The following is a 22,934-nucleotide window of genomic DNA, read 5'->3' as shown; positions in this document are numbered from 1 at the left end:
AGTAGGGAAGCCAGGATTTCAGATTGCTGGTATTTTGGGTACGAGTAGCTCTTTGATGTCCAAATGAGAACGGGAGGAATGTCTAAAATTAACAGTGAAGTATGTGACATTAATGATGAAATGCAGAAGTTGGAGGAAAACAGGCAAGGCCAGGCACAAAGTGTGGTTTGGTTCCCCCCCCAATGATTATTTTTTTAGGGTCAAAACATAGAACACAAGCAGTTGTGATACATAAATCCTGAAGTAAGTCAATCTTGTATAAGCAACTTTGATTTAAATATCTGTGTGTGTATTACATATTGCATATAATCAAATGTGCAAAATTTATTACATATGTAATTTGCTGAATTGTGAAAAAATTAATGTTAGGGTGCTCAAAAAAAGGGGGAATTTAGTTAGTTTTGCATCTGAAAACATCTGTATGTATTGTGGCTCTACAACAGTGTGACCAGTGTGGCTTCACGTGCTGTTTTCCAGTTTTGTTCCAAAATTATTTTTGGGCAGTCAGTGCCTGCTTGTGCGGCAGGTTGTCTGTGTTACTGTTACTCAATATTACAAGTATGAAATTGCCCTAAATGCCATGGGAATGTTTTCTTCTTGGAGGTGCAACCGTGGTTCTTAAGAAGGTCACTTTGGCCATGCCTCTGGCAACAGAAAATGTGTGGTGGTCATGGTCTTGATGGATAAAACACCATCCAGAGTGCAAGATTTCTTTCACAGTCATTTTTAGAAGCTGTCATTGAGATAAAAACACACCCTTCGAGTTCACGCCTAAGTAATTGGATGCAGATTTAATATGATTCAGTGTTTTATTCCTTCTTGGGATGGAATCCATGTCCCATGTTGGGCATGACTCACCCTGGCAGGATTCAGTGGTCAAGCATGTTGGAATGAAGGCTGAGGACTTTGCTGTTGCCAGGCCTTATTTTCCTCAAGAACTAAGAATTTTGGTTAATCCTCCTAAAGCCTAATAAAATGTACATATTAGAAACAGACCTGTTGTAAAGCCATTGTATGGAAGAACTTCCAGAATATCATAAACCTCTGTGCATACATGCAAAAGGAAATGTTTGGGAGTGCTTAAAACTCAGAATGGATGATTAGCCAGAGCAGTGGTGGTGTGACTTAGCTCCATTTCCAGACCACCTCTTAGAAAAATATCCCCTTTTTCCTGTTCTTTCCAATCAGTTTTGGGGAAGGAAAAAAAGCTAACCTCAGAGTTGTGTGTTAATAACTTTATTGTGGAGTATGTGCCTGTATAAATCTTGACTCTGTTTTATTGGTGTTATTTACCAGGTGACACCTTTGTAAATAAAATAGAAATAAAATCCCTGTTGCATTGTGAAAATAAGGTGTTTTTATAAGTATCTTGCGCAGTATATATAATTAAACAAGTGATTTTTCAGAAGCACCATAATTCCCATAATTTTAAAACAAAAATCTTAATTTAAGTACAGCCCCTCATTTCATCTGAATCATATTTCCTATGTGTCTTTCTCCTTTAATATTTACTTTGCATACAAATATGCCAGAAAACAAAAATTCAACAAGTAGTTGAACATATTGCATCTTTTATGTTCTGGTTCTTTTCAAGGTTTACATAAGGAATATGCTGTGAGATGATTTTGCAAAATAAGAAATCCATAAAAATCCTGTGAAATTCTGTGTTTTGTGATTTCCCAGTTGAAAGTTTTCCCTGTCTGAGTGCAGGATTGCAGTTTAATACAGCAAATTTTGGAGTAAAACTTCTGTTTGGTCTGAGTTGAAGTTCTCCAAATAAACAATAACATCAGCTTGTTGACTTTACAGAATAATTTCTTGTCCTGATCTTGCTTTAAGAAAACTTTAATGAGGAATATGCTCTTGTTGTTGTTAAGTCAGTTTTCTTCTTGTTGTGTGATTTAAATGTAAAGGCAAGATTTATGGAAATGACTGCAGGGTGGTGCTGGCCTAATTAGTCATTATTTCTGGCAAGGCATAAAAAATGGCTGTTCTTGTGCCTAAAACTAATAGTGTACTTTGTATTTAATCTGTAGGTCTTTTGTAAAACAAATGGTTGTGCTAAAAACTGCAAAACACACACATTTAAAGTTCATATGCTATTATTTTGCATGCTGTTTTGGCATGTGATTTAAATTTTTCATCGATAGTTAAATTTACTATTATGTATATTTGAAATGTATATATCCTCTAAAAACCAGGAGAAGTAGCTGAGCTGGAATTTGTGGTAGAAATTTTTGAATTGAGTATGGCTTTTCTACCAGTGTCTATTCAAGGATTAAATACAAAGCACTGCAGTGCTTTATAAGAGTACTAATACCTATTACAAGTTTTTTTTTGCGAAGAGTTTTAGGATTATCCGTGTGATATGTTCACCATTGGGCTGAGAGGTGTCTTTTAGGGCTTTCTTTTTGTAGGCCTTGTTGCGATAAATTACCAGTAATTGGTATTTCACCCAGAAGTGACCCAGGTGACTTAGGAATTCCACCACCTTCAGCATGTGGAATGTCTGTCCTAATCAGGCTTAAGAGAGGGGGGGCATTAACACAGTAATGATTGAAACCTGCCTTCTAAAGGAAAATATTCAGCAGGGCATGTGACACGAATGCTCCTCTGTGCCTTTGCCCTCTCCTTGTCCAGCCACAGCTTTTGGACAACCTTAGTGACCACGGGATGTTGCTGAAGCACAAGGCTGCTCTTGCAGTTCTTCTCTGTGAATCCATTTTGTGATTAAACTTTTAAAAGTCACAGCCCCCAACATGCAACTGCAGTTTCATGGTAGCTCTGACATTATTTTACTATTCATGCTGTGAGTTTCATTCTATAGTAAAATGAATATTATATTGGCCTTTTAAGTTGGTTGTCAGTGGAGAATAGGCAAGCTACACTTAGAGCATCTGTATGCAATCTTGGCGACAAGTAGGACCCTCTGGAAAGCTGTTACTGTTGGGGCAGAACTAATCATTCCATGTGAAATTATATAAGGAGAATTAGCTCTGACTCTACCTCATTTCCTTTCATACTGCTGTGAAAATAAGCTTAGGAACGTCAAACCTTCCCTCCTTATTTCTCTAAGTACTTTGTTAAATACTTCTTTTTATTAAGGCTTGTTTATTGGAGGTGCTAGCAGAGAAAATATAACTGTCTGTATTTCTAGGTGCTAATGGGATGTGCATCCTTGCCCGATTTGGCAGTTGTGATTTCCTTCCCAGAACTGGATTCCTGGGATCAGTTGCTGTTGCCTTCTCTGTACCTTGACTTTATTTCCCTGGCAGATCATTCCGAGTATTCCACATTTAAGGTAGCATGCTTCATGTGAGAGAAAATTGTCAATCACAGCCTGCCTGTGCTATTTAGAAAAGAGAGATATCAAAAGCCTGCTTGGAGCTCTAAGGAGCAGTCAGGTCACCTGCTGAGTTGCCTGGCAGGAGCCTAAACTCGTGCAGCCTTTAAGTTTAGGAAAGAAAACAGGGATCTCTGGAGGTCATTGCTCTGTGCTGAGGCCCTGTACTGTATGTGTGAGCATGTAGTTCAGTGTCAAGCCAGAGAGAGATGTACAGGCCATTCCTGACATGTTCTTCTTACTAGGTCTTAAAAACAATCTGTGGAGATTTGTGTAACCCCTCCATAACCTAATCCCTTGTTTAGCTATCCCTAGAGGTAACATATTTCCTCTAATACTATTCTAATTTTTTTCCTAACCTGTTAAGCTTCTTGGGTTGGTTTTTTTTTAAATTTTTTTCCTGCTGTGGATATTGCAGTAGTGGGGCGTGATTCTTGTAACTGCTGTTAACCTGTTTTGAAGTATGTCTCCTCTTTCTTACCTTTTTTCTTTTTTTTTTTTACTTGCTGTGTAACTCTTCCAGATTGCTTAGGTTTTCTTCTGAGCTCTTGTTTCCTGTATCTGTATTGAGACCTGAACATAGTCTACAACCTTAGTATCAGTGATGTACAGAATGAATCTTACCATCTTTTGTATATGATGCTCCTATCATTATTATTATAAATTGGATTTTTTAAATTTAGGTGTTCAGTATTAAAACTCCAGTTTCAGTTCTGTTGTTAATCCCTTAGTCCCACTTTTCTCAATTCTAACTCTGTTTCCCAGAATGCTTGCAGCATTTCCCAGATAACTACCAAATTTTGCAACTGTATTGTTCATCATCCAAGTAATAAATGAAAACATTAAATAATCCTGCACTGAAAATGCCAAGAGGAAGAAGCTTATTATATTCAGAGTCCTGCAACCTGTTCCTTGTTGCAGCCCCAACCTTTAGAGCTGGAGTCACAGAACAGCTGGGTTGTGCTCTGATTCTCTCATTGTCTTTGGGGCCATTGCTGGTCTTGGTTCTTTCTGTCTGTGCCAGTCTTGCACTGCAAAGCCTGAAACTGGCCAAATTAGATCTGACATCTTGTAGCTATAGGTGTTTAGGGAGGGAATTTTTAATGAGTTAAAAGAAAAAAGCTTGGAGAATGTTTTTGTGGATCTGCACTCCTGGGTCAGTGATAGCTTTTACACACCCCTCAGAGAAACTGAGTTATCTTTAATTATACTTCTGTGTCTGACCCATGAATGGTCATTCTTCATGGCTGCTAGGTCAACACTTTTCTTAAAAGACTTTGATCAGTCAGGTCTGATTTGAAGTGTTATTTTGTGAAACATGTAGAGAAGGGAGGAGGGGAAGAAATGCTCTCTGCTTCAAAAACCTTTTCTTTATTGATACTTGCTTGGAACATAATCTGTAGATGTGTTTCTTGTATGTTGGTGTTTTACTACACCTGATGTGATCAGAAACACTTAGCCTCTGCCTTTTGGTGTTTCCAGAACCAAAGCAACTAAGAGATGCTGACAGAGTTGGGAAGTCACAAGGACTGTGGCTTACAGTTAAGGCAGATGTGATTGCAACATCTGTGCCTAGGAAAGCTGCAGTCTGATCTGCCTTCTGTCTTCAGGATTTCTGGGATTCCAGAAGCAGAAGTGGTGTAGATAAGACATGTCCTCTGAGGTTTTGAAAGGCTTCTGCTCAGATTGTAAAGCTCCTCCTTATTAGGCCCACAGGAAACACATCTCCTCTAGTGCAGCCAAATTGGTATCATTGTTAAATGCTTCTCCTCAGGCTCTCTGGTGGTAACTCTGCTCTGTGGTGGGGTTATTTGGGATGAAGAGCCTCTCTGGCTGCTCTGTGTATTGACTAGCTGAGTGTATTACTGGCATGTAACTGTGCATGGTAATTTCTGACTTGGAAGCTGTGATGTGATCCAAAGAACAGTTTATAGAGGGTTTTCCACCTTTTTCCTTAAATTGGACTCTGTAGGCCTAAAATTTGGGACTTCTAACCTGAAATCTTCATTAGAACACAATCTAGCAAATAGGAGGAAAAACCCCAAAGCCTTGGCATCAGACAAATGAAAATTCATTTTCTTTAATGACTCTCCCCTTTGCCAGCTGTGTTCTTGGAAAATGGGTCTTTGCACTTGGTTTGTTTTCAGTGCAGCAACTGTGTTGGTTTCTGGGTGGCATAAAATTGTGCATATTCCTCTCTGGGTTATGAAGGAAGCCCTGCCCTTTCCCTCATCTCTGCGCAGCAGTTGTGGGGCTGCTCCTGACCTCGGGACTGTTCTTACATTGGGGCTCTCTGCTCGCTGTGCTTCTCCTCTGCTGTTGAGTCCTGCTCTGAAGGCTGTGCCAGGTGAGATGTGCTTGCTGTTCTTTCCCCTTTCAGGTGAGCTCCTCTGGCCTGATGTGCAGATGGTGGGAAGAGAGAAGCCAGTGGCCTTCCTTTGTTCCCCCTGTACCTTTGAAAGGACTTCACTCAATGCAGTGCATGGCAGGTGAAGCAGGTATGATCTGTGGGAGTTCAGCAGCAAACACTTCAGAAAAGCAAAGATACACTACTCTAAGTTCACAAATCTGTCCTGCAGGAGAAACTGTAAGTAAGACATTAAAAAAGTAATTGGATGAAACATTAAGACAATGTCCACATGACCAAAGCAGGTGGTTTGCATAATTTCTTTCATGCATAGTTTTTATGTTGCTGTCATCATAATACAGGACAAATGAATATGCTTTTCTCTCAGTGATGTTTAAAATTTGATTACCTGAATATTGATGATGTTCAGTGCTTAGAAATATTTGAAGAGTTTTGTTCTTCACTAGCTTGTACATAGAGTAATTTTGGAAGTTGAACAGTATATTTCACTGCAGATTATCTTAAAGTAAGTTCTTAATAGTCTGGATGTATTAATATTCATTTTTAGAGTTTACATTGTTAAATGTTAGCTATTAAATTCTGTTCAAGATGTAAACTAATCTGTTTTCTAGCATCAATAATGCAAGTCTGAAATTCTCAGTTTCATTTTAAGGTAGGGCTTTTTATTTGTACGTAGCTGTTGAAATAAATTACCAGTACAAGAAAACATTCCCCTAATAAACGAGGGATGCCTGGAGTTGGCTCTGCTAACTGAGACAATTTAATTCATCCATCATCAGGGATGATGTTTCTTAGCAACACAAAGTATTTTCACCTGGGGCACTTTCACAAACTTTCACATTTTTCTTCAAATACAGCCTTGGTAGTGTTTTATGTGACCTGAAGTTCGTCCATCTGTCCTGAAGCTCCCAATACTTTGCCATTCTCTCCAGTGATCAAATGATCCGATATATGGGGTTTTTTTCAGCTTAATAATACACAAGTTGACTGAGAATCATTTTGTGTGTCAGGTTTTTCCAAAGGGTTCTGGGAAATTGTGTTGCTCTGTATAGCAAGGCTAAAAGTTATTGAAAATGTGTTAGTTTCATAATAAAACAGATCCAAAAATTATTGGCTGGAGAGAACTAAATGTTTTCTGATAGTCATAGCCTCAAGGGGGATACTTGGATCATTTGTAATAAAGGGGTATCTTTGATATCTTTTGGTGAATTGACTAGTATTCTGTTTAGATCATTATTTATGAAAAAAACTGGCTTGGTACACAATGTTACATTATCAGATTGTTTGGGTGTAAGAATTGCCTTAATGTATTGCCAGAATTTTCCATGTTTATTCTTTTCATGTGCTGAATGAATTTAGAAGAAGCTGTTGATCCATTAAAAACTACCTTTACTTCTTGCTCTCCATTTTTTCAACATGTGTGGGGATGATTTGATCAGTGTAATTACCACCTGGGGAGACTTGGCTTGCTCAAGAAACCCCTTCAGGTATGTAACAGGTGTTATTCAGTATGGAGAGCACATCTTCCAAGTGCAATGCGTTATTTTGCTTTGAGAAATAATGTATCTTGATTTTTTGGTAAACTGCTCAGAGAACTTCTGTTATGTGAAGAAGTGATGAAGCCTTTGCTTCTGTCTTGCTTTGAGAGGAAAGGTTTTAGTGATTCTTCTTTGTGAGCAGTGCACAGTGATAAGTGTTTGGAAAATGTTGTGATGAGGTAATTATTACTCAGTTTATTTCACGAAGAAGGTGTACAGAAACTCTTTTAAATCATGGGAAAAGAAATTACAGGAACATTGGTTTGATTCTTCCTCATAGGTAGAAAAGTGCTGTTGTAGCTCATGTCATCTTAGCTTTAATTTATTGAGTTTTCATGTAAGCACATAAAGTCTTTGTACACATATGCAAGAAAATTAATGGGACACTTAATTGTATGTCCAAGTTGGGACATCTTGTCTGAGCTGATCTTATTGCAGTGTAGGTGTTTCATGCCTTTGTGTTACTGTCCAGCATCTTGCCAAGATCTCCAGGTGTTCCCTGAAGTCCTTTGAAGAATCACCTAAGTTGGAAGCTTTTTTGTTATCCCACAGAAAACAGTATCTGAAAAAAAGGAGAGAAAGTCTTTGGCTAACCAAGCCTTTAAGTCTCAAGTCTTTGAAAACAGCAGCAGTCACTTGTCTCTGATGTGGCCTTACCTGTAAGTTGGAGCTGTGGCACCTTGCAGGAAGGTCAGAGCTCTGTTTGCTCCTGCAAGGCTTTGTTGCATGTGGTGACAGACTACCTACATTTCTACCTCTGCTTTAACATCCTGGGATCATCTGGGAAGCTCCAGAATCAGTTGTAGGCTCTCTTTGCCCTTTCAGGTTCTGTTTAAAAAATTCCTTGTCATGGTGGCTCCTCGAGGCACCTGCACAGTCTCACATCAGGGATATTTCCTGCAGGCTGGTGTTTGCCCTGCAATAAAATAATGTAGTCATGTTGTAGACCTGTATTTGCATCTTGGTGCAGTCAGTAAAGACTGACATGAAGGCTGGTAATTCATCTTTCAGAAAGTCAAATTTAGAAGATTAAGCATTGAAATTGCTCCATGACTGAGACTGTTGTAAACCCCGTGTCTGAGTTTACAAAGTGAACGAAGACTGCCACAGGCAGGTGAGCACAACCTGTTTCTTGTGAAACCAAGCCTCCCAAATACTCTCCAGAAATGAGTCCAAGAACAGTTTAATTTTGAGGAAAGCTCTGCTTGGGGTAGAGAAATAAAAATTTCCATGGGATTCACAAGCAGAATACAGGTCTCTGCTGTGAAGTACTGGAAACAGTGCTGGTGATGTGTCAGTTTAGGGTGGAGAAGAGGAGAAAGGGCATCTGATAATTTAAAGTAAATTCTCTTTACTTGGGAAAATTTTTTTATATAGCAGACTGGTTACTGAGGATAGATAAATGGGAACACAGTGTCACTTGAGTGCTGTGCTAAAGGTAAATTAATTACTAAATGTTGCTTTTAAACTGTAGCTTCTCTTGCCTTGGTGAAGCAGCCACTTGTGGTCCTTCTCTTATCCATGTTCTTTCTCAACTAGGGTTTTTCCCTGTATTCTATGCAGTTTCCTATGGTTAGCTCTAAGGACATGAAGAATCGATAAAAATTGTCTTTTTGGAGGTAGTGAAAGGTCTGGAGTCAGTCTGATAAATAGAGAGGGATAACTTGTAACGAGAAACACACAGTAGTGTCAAAACTGTTGTAAATTTTCTAAAACTACTTTTCATCTTCATCCAACCATGACTCAAATAAAGAACATTCCCTTTATGGCCTGCAGCACAATACAAGTTGTACTTTGCTGGCTTTTGGTTAAAGCGATGAACATATTACTTGAATTTTAGGAAAGAGAATTTGAAAACCTACTATATTTAGGGTTTAGTCTTGAAGTTATAAGAATAACTAGTGGTTCTCGCTGTTGTTGTATCTTTCAGTTTTCATGTGCAAAGAATGATGTGATCAGAGTTGTCACTGGGAACATTTAGTTTTTCATGCAAAGTATTTTGGGGCAGTTTTTATTTGGAAGAATATGGAATGGAATAGAAAAGAATGAGCCTAAGAAATTATCATTTATGTCAAAAATATAATTGTTTGGGTGCTGTTTCTGCAGTTAGTCTCTGAAAAAGGTGAGTGTAGATCAGGTGAGCGCAAATCAGGCTAAAGTACTTCTCAAAGTGGGTGTTTGACTTTGGAATTCTCATCATTTAATGTAGTTGTCTTTCCAGATACTTGGGAATTCTATGATTTTATTCTAATTGGAATGTGGACACGCTTAGGAATGAGAAGTCAGTTGTTCCCGTAACTGTGTTTGCATCTAACTCACATAATATGAGAGTTTGCACAAAAGCAAATGATGTGATTTCATTCAGCCTCTCTAGTACCCAAAATTGTGTTGTCAATAAAAATCATAATTTCTGTTATTGAGCTTTGTTTCCAGGCAAGGAATAGTACATGGGGATGTTTTTAGGGGCAATTTAGTTGCTATATTTTAAATCTCTGTTTTGGATGTGCATACCTCCTTAGCCCAGACTTGTTTGAAGATTTAGGGAATAGTGCTCTTCCAAGCAGGTCATCCAAGACATGGGTGTGGGAGAGGTTGAACCTCAAATGTTAATGATGTTATTTTGATATGGTGGTGGGTTTACAAAGGAGGAGGACTTACTTCTGCTGAGACTCTTCTGTTGTACTCTGTGGTATGGCATGAAAGCCAGTCTGACCTAAGTGTTTTATGGTGTTTCAGCCCTTAAGTAGTTCTTGGCCTCCTGGCTGAAGCTGTGTCTCTGTTTTCCAAGCATTAAATTGCATAAAAATTCAGGGGATCAAAATTTTTATATTTTCAGTTTGCTAGGTTTAAGGCTTCAATCCCAACCTCCTTTCCCCCTGTTAACCACTTTTCTACACAGACTTCTATAAGACTTGATCATATTTTCCACCATCTCTGCTTTCATCAGGTAACTGTCTCATTACTCTGATACTGGTGTCTTCTAACCCCAAATCTTTTTCCTGAAACTCCTTTTATTCTCCCCTTTTTGGAGAGTTGGCAGGTATTATGTCATATTCAAAGAAAGCAATTATATTCTTAAAGTGGTCTCAAAATGTAAAAAAGATTGAGCTGTTTTTGAGCCACAAATTTTACTTAAATGGGTTTTGACTCCCCAAATAATGTACTTTTTTATTTGCCAGTGTTGCTGTTTGTAAAGACTGATACAACATCAGTCCTTTTCTGTATGTAAGGTATATTTGAAGTAAGGGAAATGTAGTAGGCTGTTGCTAGGTCAGACCCCACCCTTGATTAACACGGTTTTGCTGCATAAATTTAGATGATACAATATGAGTTTTGGGTCTAGACTTTATATTCCAGAAGACAGTCAACAGCCTTGAAGGGATTTTTCTTTCCTTGGGACAGAGTAACTGTGGCTTGTGGTGAAACTAAGTAACACTTCCCAGGGAGCCAACTGGCACACTCTGCACCTACTTTTCCCAGTCCCTACTGTGTGGTTTAGTGATTTCTGCAGTCAGGGCAAACTACAAGGAAACTTGTTTGATAAATTATAGTTTGTCATCAGGACAGTAGTTTGAGAATAAGAGAAGTGACTTAACATTGGATGGGTGCCTTCTGATTCAGTAAGCAGCCCCTCCATTATACATTAGTTTTGAAAAGAAGCTAATAGCGTGTGTGCATATGTACACATATATGTATATTGTAGAATGGTTTGGAAGGGACCTTAAAGACCATAGATATAAAGTACAGAACGTCCTGAAATAGGTACAACCAAATCCCAGTTATACAGACAAAAAGTGAGCATCAAAATAGTTGTGTATCCAGTGTTAATGATCTGTATTTCATATGAAAGGCTAGCCTTTTTGGGACCTTTTCTTCAGAAGTAAAGAACAGGCTGATCTGCTTCTCCCACAGTTGGAAGGGCAGTTGGAAATTTGGTTGATCTTATTTTTTTCAGCATAACTATCACAGGGAATGATAGGGCCAGTTGCTGAGATTGCAGAGGGCTGTGCAGCCCCAGGCATCTTCCACTATGTGCGAAGACTGATTCTGGTTAATGCAAAAAAACCCAAAATGAAGTGCCTAAGTTCAGACTGAGCACTGATTCAGATCAGGAAAAATATGATCTTTCCCAGTGACTTAAAATGGGTGCATGAGGCTTATATATGACGGTTCATATAAATCAAGGCAAATGGGCATTCAATTGCACACTTATCATTGTGATTATTACTTGAATTGCTTAGCATTGTAACCTGGTAAGCATTGGCCAGTGTTGTATTTAACTGTAAAGAAAATATTAGAAAATTATAGTCTGAATTTTATTTAATTGAATATGGTGGTCTAAAGCTCTGTAACTTGGAGTTTGAGGCAGAGAGAGAGAAATGATTAAGAGCCTGCACATTCTGCATGGGGTGTGTGGGGGGTTTTTACTTTTGCTGATCTTGTTACTCAGGTATAAAGCAAGTGTTTTACTGCAATAATAATCTATTCAAGATGCTATTTTTAGGCCAATATAAATCTATTTAAAATAGCCAGTGTTAAATATGTAAATGCTTTCCTGTGGCCGAATGAATTTGTTACACAATTGTGTAACTTTAGCTTAAGTCACTTTTCAGCTTCCAGCCTCTTAATTGTTCTTTAATCTATAGAGGACAAAGAAAAATGTGTCCAGTCTTATTAAACTTTTGGTTCATTTCATTATGATCAGGGAGATGATTTACAGTTTGGGTTTTGAGATGTGGACCATTATTATTTTTGTGGGCCGGCTCCCTTCCCCTTGTCTGTTCACTCCTGAGTGGGTGAAAAGGTCCAGGAGTAAGTGGAGAAAATGTCTGGACTGTGGTGTGATGCAAGTGAACAGTCCTGCATCATTCTGTGTCTGGCTGGACAGTGATTCTGCTTGGAATTACGGCCTTAATGTTATCCCTGTTGTGAGAGGAGCTGCAGATGTTTCAGGGTCACAAGTGAAGTTCCTCACCTGTGATTGATGTTGGTATACACAGTTAAATATATCTCATCTCCTTTATGCATAAGTAGATCTAGGAAGGCCTGGTAAGTGTGGAATTAGTGTTTATTTCCTTTTGTGTTAAATTAGACCAGTCACTAGTTTGGTTCCAGGATTCTCATGCATCTTACACAGCCATTCCTGCTGCTTGTCATCCTCAGCTCTCCCTGTTTTTGCATTAGTGTGGGCTCTGTGGCACTTGATTTAACATCAGTAAAAAACTCCATCAGACCTTAGTGTTGATGGTCTCTAAACACTTAGAATATTTTTTTTTGCACTTGACTGATTTTTGAGGGGGGGGAAAAATTCATGTATTTTCATTGTTAGTGGAAACTGCAGGTGGGAACCTCAAAGAGGAACACCGAGGGGCATCCTCTCTGGGTTGTCCACAGTGTATTTGGTCAAGAAAAGAAATAGTTTAAGGAATGTGACGTGTGGTTCTTGATGCAGAAAAAAAGCTTCTCTGTGCCTAATACATTGGAAAACATTTGTTCAACAGCAAGTCTCCCCTATGCAAAATTTGCTCCTGTAGTATTATTAAGGTCAGTATCCACGTAGGTTCTCATCCATACCCAGTGTGGTGCCTGAGGTCAGCTTTGGCTTGTAAGTGCAACTGTAAGGAATGTTTTGTCTGGTCCTGTTAAAAAGCATCTCTGTAAGTTGTTTGTTTAGAAACTTATTTACTCCTACTCTTCCTGGGCTTGTCTTCAGTTCCTGCTTTAAATGAAACGTTGTGTCTTGCTTCACAAGGTTTGTGGAAATAATCCTTACTTGTATACATATGCTCATTGACTGCTTTTTTGGTACTAATTTGAAGGTGAATGTTTTCAGTTCTGAATGTTTAGTAGACTTTTCTGTGTGAAAAAATGTGTTGTGAGTTTTGTGGGAATAATGACTGTGTTGTAAATTGATGAGTACTAGAGTCTGTGATCCAGAGAGGAATTACCAAAATGCTGTTTCATAAAAATCAAATGAACTCTGTGACTGATCAAGTGGGCAAGTTCACATGTCCCTGTAGTTCTCTGAACATCCTGGCTTGACTCATTACTACTAGAAAGGTGTCTGCACTTCATCGTGTTGGCATGTTCTCAGCATTCCTCCTCTGTATTATTTCTTGATAGTTCTTTCATTAATCCATCAAAAGTGCTGGGCTCCTTAATGGAGTCAGAATAAAAATAATGCATTTTCAGAAAGTCTTCCAGTGTGTTCTGTTTGCTTTCTGCATCTCACTTAAGTGTTAATCAATTAAGTGATTCTGATTCTAGTCACTCTCCAGGTTAGATCTCAGCGATATGGGGATGGATAAATGTACTCTGTAAATTAGGTGTGAAACGGTTGGGGAAATGCACAAGCTGGTGCTCTGCAGAGCCAAGGCAGGTCTGGCTGGGCTTTATTTTAGCTCATGTGTGGGCAGGCTGGCAAGGCTAGTGCTGAGCTGGAGACAAGTGGATATCCTGGGAAGAAATTACTCCCGTAGGAAAACGCTCAGGTGTTCATTTTTTACCTGCTTTTTTCTATCTGTTTATTACTTGAGTTCTGTTACCTGTTCTGTTCTTCTGGGTTTTTTTTTACAATTCTAAAATTCTGAGTCACAGGCCATCAGGTGCCACAGTTTTGATTATAAACAGGACCAGAGTATTGTAACAAAAAATTGTTGCCAATTCTCTTTATGGATTCTGCCTAAAAAGTAAAGCTTAATTTATGATATTACATAGACAGTGAAAATAAAGCTTTGTGTTTCTTAGGTATCATATTATTTCAAAGTTAGATTTATTATAGGTATATTATAAAAAGCAAAATTGCAGCTCAGAGTGACTCTTCACTGGAAGTGAATGTCTGCTGAAGATGCCCAGAATAATCTGATTGAACTGGCCTGGGTATAATTATTTGATATTGATAGAAATATTGGTTATTGATAGAAATACATTTATGTGCTGTGTGAACAATGGAAAAAAATCAGAAGTAAAGGTGCAGCTGCCTCCACTTTCCTGGTAAAGAATGCTCCAGTCCTGGAAACCCAGCCATGGCAGATGGCAGATACCAGGGATGGAGACCTGGGCCTGCTGGAGTCTCCACTTAAGATCTGTCCCCAAAATTCTTTTGCCCGCTCTGAAATAATTTCATTGAATGCATCTTACCCCTAGCATTCACATATTCAGCAGCCTGCAAGTTCTGCTCAAGCTGTGAGGTTTAGAGAGTGTTTAATGTTCTGTTTAAAGGTGAGGTTCCTGTTACATTTTTTTTCTTTAAATTTTATGAGCATTTTATATAATGATGTTCCTGTCATGCTTTTGGCCATGAATCAGCACAGCATTTCTGTGCAGGCTTTAATTGAAGCGTGGAGTTGTCTTGCTGTGCAAATGTTGAAGTCAGTGAGACTATTAATTAAAATTAAGTATCTGCATAAGTGCTTTTTCTAAAAATAAGTTGCTTCATAACAGCTTTGGGCCGTATTTGGGAAGGAGGGGGTTGTTTTTTCAAACTTTGGAAATAGGTATATAATTCTCTCTGAACTGCATGATGGTAAAATGTAGCAGCAATACCAGAGGGCAGAATGTTCATGGGAAGAAGTGTGAGCTTTCTGCCTTGTCAGATGTCACCTAAGCTGCTATTTATTTGATTTTAAAACAGGATAAAACTGTTATGGCTCTTGTATTGCACAGAGAGTGGTGGAAAACTTTAGAAGTTACTGCTTAAACTGCCACTGTAGTGGAAGCACACAAGTGACAGGAATAAATCAGTTCTTCATCTTTCTTACGAAGTGCCTGGTTACAACTCTGTTTTTCTTCCATTAGTTACTTAGAGTTGGAGCACCTCAGAGTGAGACTCCTTAGCTACTTGTGCTGTGTGTCATTTGTTTTCTAGCTGTAGTTGAAGCCATTAAAAACAATACCAGGGAATACTGAGCTGTGGTTTTCCCTGTATGTATTAGACAATTTACAATACAAATTTACTATACAATTTATCTTACAAAATTATCTGATTTAATAATTCCCATGGCACCTTGGCAAAATAGCATCCTTTTACCTCCTCAGTCTGGCTCTTTACCAAACTCACTTTATCATGCCAGCTTGTTACCTTTTTTCTGATTTCTTTCAAAAATAGACTCCTTACAAGCTCTAGCATTCCCCACCTGCAGCAAACCAATAAATTAATAGTGGAGGGAAGAGATCACTGGAAACATGGCTAAGAGGAATGTGCACCCAGCTGCCTGTGCTGTCAGGTTTTCTCATTGCACCTGTCTATTCCAACACTGCTCTGAAGATCTCTGACCTGCCTTTTTTCAGGTGTATGTGGTGTGTGTAAAGCAGCGGCCTCAGAGTTAAGCAGGTAAAAAGATGAGGGACCTTATTTCACTTGATGCCAGCTGGGATGAAGCCTTGTTTGCCTGAGGTCACGCAGAGATCTGATGCAGGGTTGGAGCACAGGTGTTTTCTGACCACAGGATGATTCTTCTGAGGTGCTTCAGCACGACGTGTGTTGATATCCCCAAGCTGTTGGTTTCTTACTGCTGCAGTTCTTAGTCTTTTTCATTTATTTCATGATTAGTAGCAGAAACTGAGAATCCCATTTGTAAGTGAATACAGTGATTCTTGCTGAACATCATGTGGTTGTTTCTTAAAGTGGGGTTCTGTAGGTTCCTATTTCAAGTCATTATTATTGTTGATGGGGTTGCATTTGCTTAGTGTCACTGCTAAAAGTTTCTGTAAAGCACTGTCATGTGGACACAAAGCAAAATTTACATTGTTTGGGGAAAAATACCAATGTTGCCATCTTTGCTATGAGCACATCAGTTGCTCTTTATTGCTTTTTAAATTTGATTTTGTTGTAGTGTGGCGAGCTTTTCAATAAACATAGTGGTTTCATTTATATAACAGTAGAATTATTGTTAATGCCCAGTTTCATACTGCGAATTACGTATGTAATATTGTGTCCAGTGGGATCCTGTATCACAGAATTTGCATAGTTATAGTGCTGGTGACATCGTATCTCATACAAAGAACCCAGGGACCTGATACAATATCAGTAAAACTGTCTCCTAGGTATGATTCAAACAGTTTTATTAGCAACATATGGGGTATGAAGGAGCCACAGAGGGTAGTTTTGAGTGTAAGGGTGCTGGCCTATCTTTTTCAGCCTGTAATTATATCAGTCCTCTTCTATGGCATTATTTGTTGCTGCTCTGGGATTGCAGAAAAATAACTACTAATATGATGACACAAAGGATCAGAATAAATTATAATTGTTGACTTTACAAGAAAATTCATTGGCAAAAAGGCTTACTGTCCTACGCTCGGTGTCATTTCTGGTGCAGCTTCAGCGCTAAGCCACTGCACTAAATAATATGGTTTTGAATGTGCTAGGCTTTTCTGGCAACCTTATCCTGCTGTATTGGATGCTGTTGTGATCTGACAGATACAAGGAAGAAACTTTTTTGGCTGCATTTTGGTTTTAAATCTTAAGCTAAAGGAGTGCGTTTTGTTTAATTGATGGTGGGATATTGAACTCTTGTTCCCCAAATGGAACATATTCTAATTAATCATCTTGAAATAAAGAGTTCATAATTTAAATTATGACATTAAAAACTTGCGAAAATATAATTAGAAAATTATAGTAGTGCTCTGTTTAGTTGTACTTCTTAAAGGCATGAAACATAAAAAAATAACTTCTACATGTTGTAAAAATGATAGAAGTTTGGGGGTTTAATGTTTCTGCCAGTTGGCTGAACTGAAGAGCCACAGTGTGTATGTCGCTATTAAAGAAAAATTCTATTTGACTACTTCCCAGATAACTTCTTAAAATCCATATGTTTTAAAAACACAAGGCTGAGCAATGCCTCTTTGCACAAGAGCCTGTGTAGGGAATTGGGACTGTTACCTGGATTCTACTCAGAGTTACTTCTGAATTTTTTTTATTCTTCATTGATGTTCAGCATGGAAAAAGCAGTCTGGGATCTCTGTGCTGCTTCACTGATGTGGAAGCATCTTTTCATCCATTTTTTTCCATTTTGTACTGTGGTTCCAATAATAATAAATATAAAAATTTATTTGGAAGAGATCCTTAGAATTATTCATCCCTTGTTTTCAGGTAGGATGAAACTTTTTTGAATCGTTCCTGACTTAATCATACATTAAAAAAGATAGTAAAAAAAAAAAAGAAAAACTAATTTATAACTTAATTGCTAATCTTTCTTGGAGTTCAAGCTCTCTGCTGGCACTTCATTGTTTTATGAGCTTTTTTGACTTCCAGAAACTTTTGAAGATAATTGCAAGTGATTGAGGAGCTATTTTAACTTGTTCCCATAGTTTCCAAGAGTAAAAGACCTCAGACTTGGCCAGTTTGTATCTGTTTTGAAAAATATGTTCTCATCCTATATCTGCTTTATCTCTTTGGAAGCTTGGACTGGAAACTCTCACAGATCTGCTGCTGTTGCGAATGTCAAGTTCTTCCGTGAAAATTGAAGTAAAAGCGTATTAAGCCTTGTAATTTTGAGAAATAAGTAGAAACATGTAGTGGGACTTGTGATTGAGAAGTGGGCAGATGTCAACTTGTAGGTGCATAAACATCACAATCTTCTGATCTTTGTGTCTAATGCAGTTGCTCCCCTGGCTCCAACACAACCAGCTACAGGGTGAAATGGTCATTTTCAGTGTGCCTCAAAGTCAGCTTGCTCTTTAGACATCATTAAGCATAAACTTGTACTGCTTTAATGTCATTTTTGTGCCTTTTTAATGTCATTTTGCTTTTTTCATATTGTTTCTCCTTTCCCATATCATTTTTTGTTTGGAGTAGAAAGTTCACACCCACTTTGCTAAAGATGGTAAAGGAGTGATTTCTGAAATTAACTATTAAATAAAAAAAGTTATATAAACATATCTGGACATCACATCATAGGGACTTCAGAGCTGTCTCAGGAGCCTCTAGAGCCACTCATGTTAATTGTTGCATGTCTTGTAAATGTGTTTATTTCAAAGTACTGGAAGCCTTCCAAGACATTTCTGTATTTAAAAGGGCAAAAAGGATGTCACAGTGGATTTAGCCCAGGACAAAATAAAGTAAAGGTTAACTTGGACTTCCATCAGTGAAAGCTTAAAAGCTGGGAAAAAAAAAAAAAAAAAAAAAAAAAAATGCTGGTCACTACGGTTTTGTGATAGAAGGATTTGTGAGACAAAGCTGATTTTTTTTTTTTTTTTTTTTAGTAGGATTGCATGTGTGGCCTTTACTGCTATGTTTAACTAATTTCTTTTGAAGCATTAAGTCTTTGCAATGCACTATTTTGATATAAAAACTTAGGTTATATGTAGCTGAGACAGAAAAGATTAAAAATGTCCTGTTTCTTAAAGTAATTTTAATGAGATGAGAAAGGCCTGCATCTTCTAGTTCTCCAATGTGTTTATGGCCCACTTAATCAGCAATTTCATTAGTGATTTAATTTTTGCTGCTTTATTTTTCAGATGATGCAAAGAATACTGGAGAAACACATCTGCAGTTAGTCATGTAGTTCAGTCATCAAAATACAGTAAAACTGTAGCTGGTAGAGAAAACAGGTTGGGAAACCCCACTGTGCGAATGCAGGGGTGACACGAGGAGAGGCAGAGAGAGCTGGGACGGTTCAGCCTTGAGATGAGTGGGCTCAGGGGCACAAACTGAAATAGAGGAAATTCTGATAAAATGAGAAGTTTTTTGCTGTGAGCGACCAAAGTTGCGCCTCAGAGGCTCCATCTATGGAGATGCTCAGAACTGGAGGTGGTCCTGGGGGCCCTCCTGCTCTCTGGTTTGAGCAGAGGGTTTGGACTGGTTGTTCTCTGGAGATCCAGAAGGGGGGTCACCTGTCTTTTGCCTTTATTTGATCTGTCTTCACTGATGTTGTTAGACTACAGAAGGTATTTGGGATAAATATTTGTATGATGTAGTATTGGGCAGTATTTGGATGGAACTTCTTCACAGAATCACTGAATGGTTTGGGTTGGAAGGGACCTTAAAGATCATCCAATTCCAACCCCCTGCCACAGGCAGGGACACCTTTCACTAGACCAGGTTGCTCCAAGCTCCATCCAGGGCTGGTCTTGAGCATTTCCAGGGACTGGGAGACCACAACCTCTCTGGACAACATTTAGTCTCTTCTAAACCTAAAACAGTTAGAAAGTTAGACCAGATGAGCTTAAACTATCTTTTCCTTTCTCCCCTCAACTCTGTTTAGATTAAAGAACTCTACTACAATCAGGAAAATTGCACTTTGCCAGCTGTCCATTGGACTGGAGCAGATAGGATGGATTGGAAGAGGTACTGCTCACCACTGAGATCCATAGCCAAGATTTCCAAACTGCTTTGGTGAAAACCTCTGAAGCAGCACCACCTGGTATTTCACTGCTCCCATTTTTGGATGCAGGTAATAATGCTTCTGATAAATATGATGTGTTTGTTAGATGAAAAGGGGAGAGAGTTCCGTGTTTGAGAGGCTTGATGGGTTTGGAATTCTTGGTGTTAGTAGATGCCTACTAATGATTTTTTACTCTGCTTGCCCTGAAATGATGGCATGGTTCACATTGTGCTTCCAGTGTTTGGTAAGTGTGACAAGGTTGCAGGCTTTGGAAGTCAAAGGAGTCTTTCCTTTGAGACACAATTAGCAACATGTTTGATTTCTGGTTTTCTCCTTTTTAATCAAAGCCTGGATTCATGTGGTTGCAGCAGAGGTGGGAGATGTTAAGATCCTGAATGACATGTGTCTGTTAACAATTAGGCTGCACCTGTAATTCAAGTAGACTGGCTTCATGTGGCTGTAGAAGAGTGACAGACCTAAATGACAGCTGGGACCTGCAGCAGAGTAGGAAGAGATGACCAAAAATATTTGGCCATTCAGATATATATTTATTTAACACCCCACTGCCTCCCCGCCCCCCCCCCCCCATCAATATATGTTCAAACTAATTGTAGTCAGTAGTGAATTGAGATTGTATTTTTTATACTTTTGGTGTGAAAAATTAGTTTTCCTCACACTGAGAATTAATAAATTTGGTTGTATCTTCAAGTTGAAATGTGCCTCTAAAACCCCTCTAAGTGTGGTCTGTTTAAGGAAACAAGCTGGTGTGACATAGGGTGTGTCAGTGCCATTCCTTCTCTCCCCTTTCTTTTCCAGTAACTTCTGAATTCATCAGGCAACCTGTACTGCATTTAACAGAAGAGTAGGTGCTACAGGAAATAACAGACTTTCAGCTACTCACATGAAATCCATGCCAAGGACTCTATATTTTTAAGCTGTGAATTCATTTATGATTAATGTTTTAATTATTTGTTTGTGTCCTAATTTCTGCCATGTTTCAAATTTAATTAAGTTTGAGATACAGGAGTAAGCAACAAACTCCAGGCCCTTCCTTCTTTCTTAAATTGCTTACAACCACCACAGTGCTTTCTCGATGGGGAATTTTGCCAGAGCTATGATGCCTCTGACACTGCTTCTTGCACAGAAGTAGCCTCAGGAGTTGGGCAGAGATGACAGTCACAGAACCATAAAGGAGTGTTGTGTTCTGGTGTGTGTCAGCAGGTGGAAGGGGCCATGAAGGACACCCCTGTCCTGAGCTGGGGATAAACAGCCTCATGTGGGAAGAACAGTATCTCTCTCTCCCTCCCTCCCTCCCTCTCCCAAGTGAGAGAACTTGATGTGATGAGAGAAAAAAAGAAATTCAGTTCACACAAATATTACATATTGTGTAATTTTTTTACCACAAACTGTAAAAATTGTGCATTTTGAATTCCTCCTAATGTCCAGCCATCTGTGATTTGCATTATATAGGATAAGGTTTTCAAAACTTTGAGTCTTTGAACTGCCATTGTCAGAAATGGTTTAAATATTCAGGTGCCCAAGTCTCATTGCAACTCCATGAAACTTTCACCTTCTCCTCTGAAACTGGAGCTCAAAGTTACCTGCGTATTTTTTCTGGAATACTTTAATTATGCACAATTTCCTGTGGTGTGGAGCACAGACACTGAAATACCTTGAGCACACATAAAGCAATCACGAGCCTGAGGGCAGATGGGTGTTCTTTGGGGTGAGTGGAGATCAGGTGGAGACCACCAGTGCTGCCCTTGGAGGTGACCAACTTCCAGTATCTCATTATTCCAGGTATATTCTGGGTAGGTAAACACAACTTGTTCATCTGTGACTTGTTTTATGCTACAGTGTGCAGTTAAGTGGTTCCATAAATGTTACTGATTTCCATGCGTAGGCTTTGGTACCCAAGTGTTACTGTTAAGGGTAAAAAAAAATAGAGGGTTGGTGTCAGCCTACGTAATTTTTCAAAATTATTGGAGGCTTACAAATGATGAAGCTTAATTTAAAACCAGGAAAGGAAGAAATTCTTCCCTGGGAGGGCAATGAGGCCCTTGCACAGGTTGCCCAGAGAAGCTGTGGCTGCCCCTGGATCCGTGGAAGTGTCCAAGGCCACGTTGAATGGGGCTTGGAGCAGCCTGGGGTAGTGGAAAGATCCCCTGCCCATGGCAGGGATTTGGAGCAAGATGTTCTTGAAGGTCCCTTCCAATCCAAATTATTCTGATATTTTGAAGTCTTCTATTGCTCTGTAGGTTATTACTGCTGGAAGCTTTTTTTTTACCTGAATTATGAAAACACCAGCACTTCAAAATCTGAGGTACATGTCTTAGTGCAAAGCACAACAATATCCTGTGTTCAAACAGCAGCAGTCAGGAAGGAGCACAGACACTTGAATCGTGTGGTTGCTTCTGTGAGTGTGCTTCAGAGACTATAATGAGAACCCTTTCTCACACTTTCCCCCATGCAGAAGAAGAGGCAAGTGCAGACCTTGAGATGGTGCATGGTTTGTACTCATATCTGTTTATACATAGGCTGATAGGGTTTTTTTTTCTGACAACTTAAATTTGAATATTATCTACTGGAAATTTCACAGGATTCTGGTAAACAGCTAATAATTATTTTTAGGTGATTTCCAGTGTGTAATCTCATTAACTCACTGTTTCAGCATATTTGGTGACACTGTCTTAATTCTTGTTTTTGTTAATGAGACAATGCAGGGGTAGTTACTCAGATGTTTGCTAGGGAACAGCAGCTGGATGGGTGCTAGCTGGAACCTGCCAGTTCAGCTGGGACGACATGCTTGGTAGGACCCTGCTGTAGTCAGAATACTTCTTGCAGAACTAAATCTTAAAATACCAATTTTGTCTTGTATCTTTTATTGTTTGAGGGGGGTTTGTTTTTTAATTTTTCATGAATGTGTTCATATAGCAGAGCAATTCTAAGCATGTCTTACGGGCACACTTACAAACAATTCAAAAATATTGCTTAGGGATGGGCTCAAAGTCTTCAAAATATGTACTTTATATTAAAATGTGTATTTTTATTTATATACATCCCTTCACTTACAGTTATTTAACTTTTACTGGCTTAGAGACCCCGTAGCAGAGTAGGGGTGTGGATCTGTAGGAAGCAATATTCTCACTGAGTTAAAGTCTGTGCGGAACTCTTGATCCTGGCTCACCCGGAGCATCAAAGTTGTGGAACAAACCCTGAATTTTAGAGTGTGATAGTTTTGAAGCACTGAATGAGCTTTCTGGGCTGACTGGTTCATCTCAGGTTAGAATGGAAACTAAAACCCCTCCCTGCATCTAGAGGGGGAAGCCTAAAGAGGAAATAATGACTTAAAATATGCTTTC

At 38.8% G+C, this 22,934-nt stretch overlaps 1 protein-coding gene across 10 annotated transcripts in view; it reads left to right on the top strand.

Moving 5' to 3' along the window:
- GTDC1 (glycosyltransferase like domain containing 1) overlaps positions 1-22,934 on the top strand; it is a 172,626-nt gene that overhangs the window by 3,737 nt on the left and 145,955 nt on the right. For 5 of the 10 annotated variants that reach the window (XM_032114031.1, XM_032114030.1, XM_032114022.1 and 2 more), the window contains exons 2-3: positions 5,724-5,841; positions 19,453-19,641. The gene's annotated coding sequence lies outside the window, so the exon portion shown is untranslated. The other 5 variants (XM_032114026.1, XM_032114023.1, XM_032114027.1 and 2 more) reach the window with 5 other exon arrangements.

Source organism: Corvus moneduloides, chromosome 7 (assembly GCF_009650955.1).
Source record: "Corvus moneduloides isolate bCorMon1 chromosome 7, bCorMon1.pri, whole genome shotgun sequence".
Taxonomy (NCBI): domain Eukaryota; kingdom Metazoa; phylum Chordata; class Aves; order Passeriformes; family Corvidae; genus Corvus; species Corvus moneduloides.
This window is presented reverse-complemented; position numbering and strand designations above follow the sequence as displayed.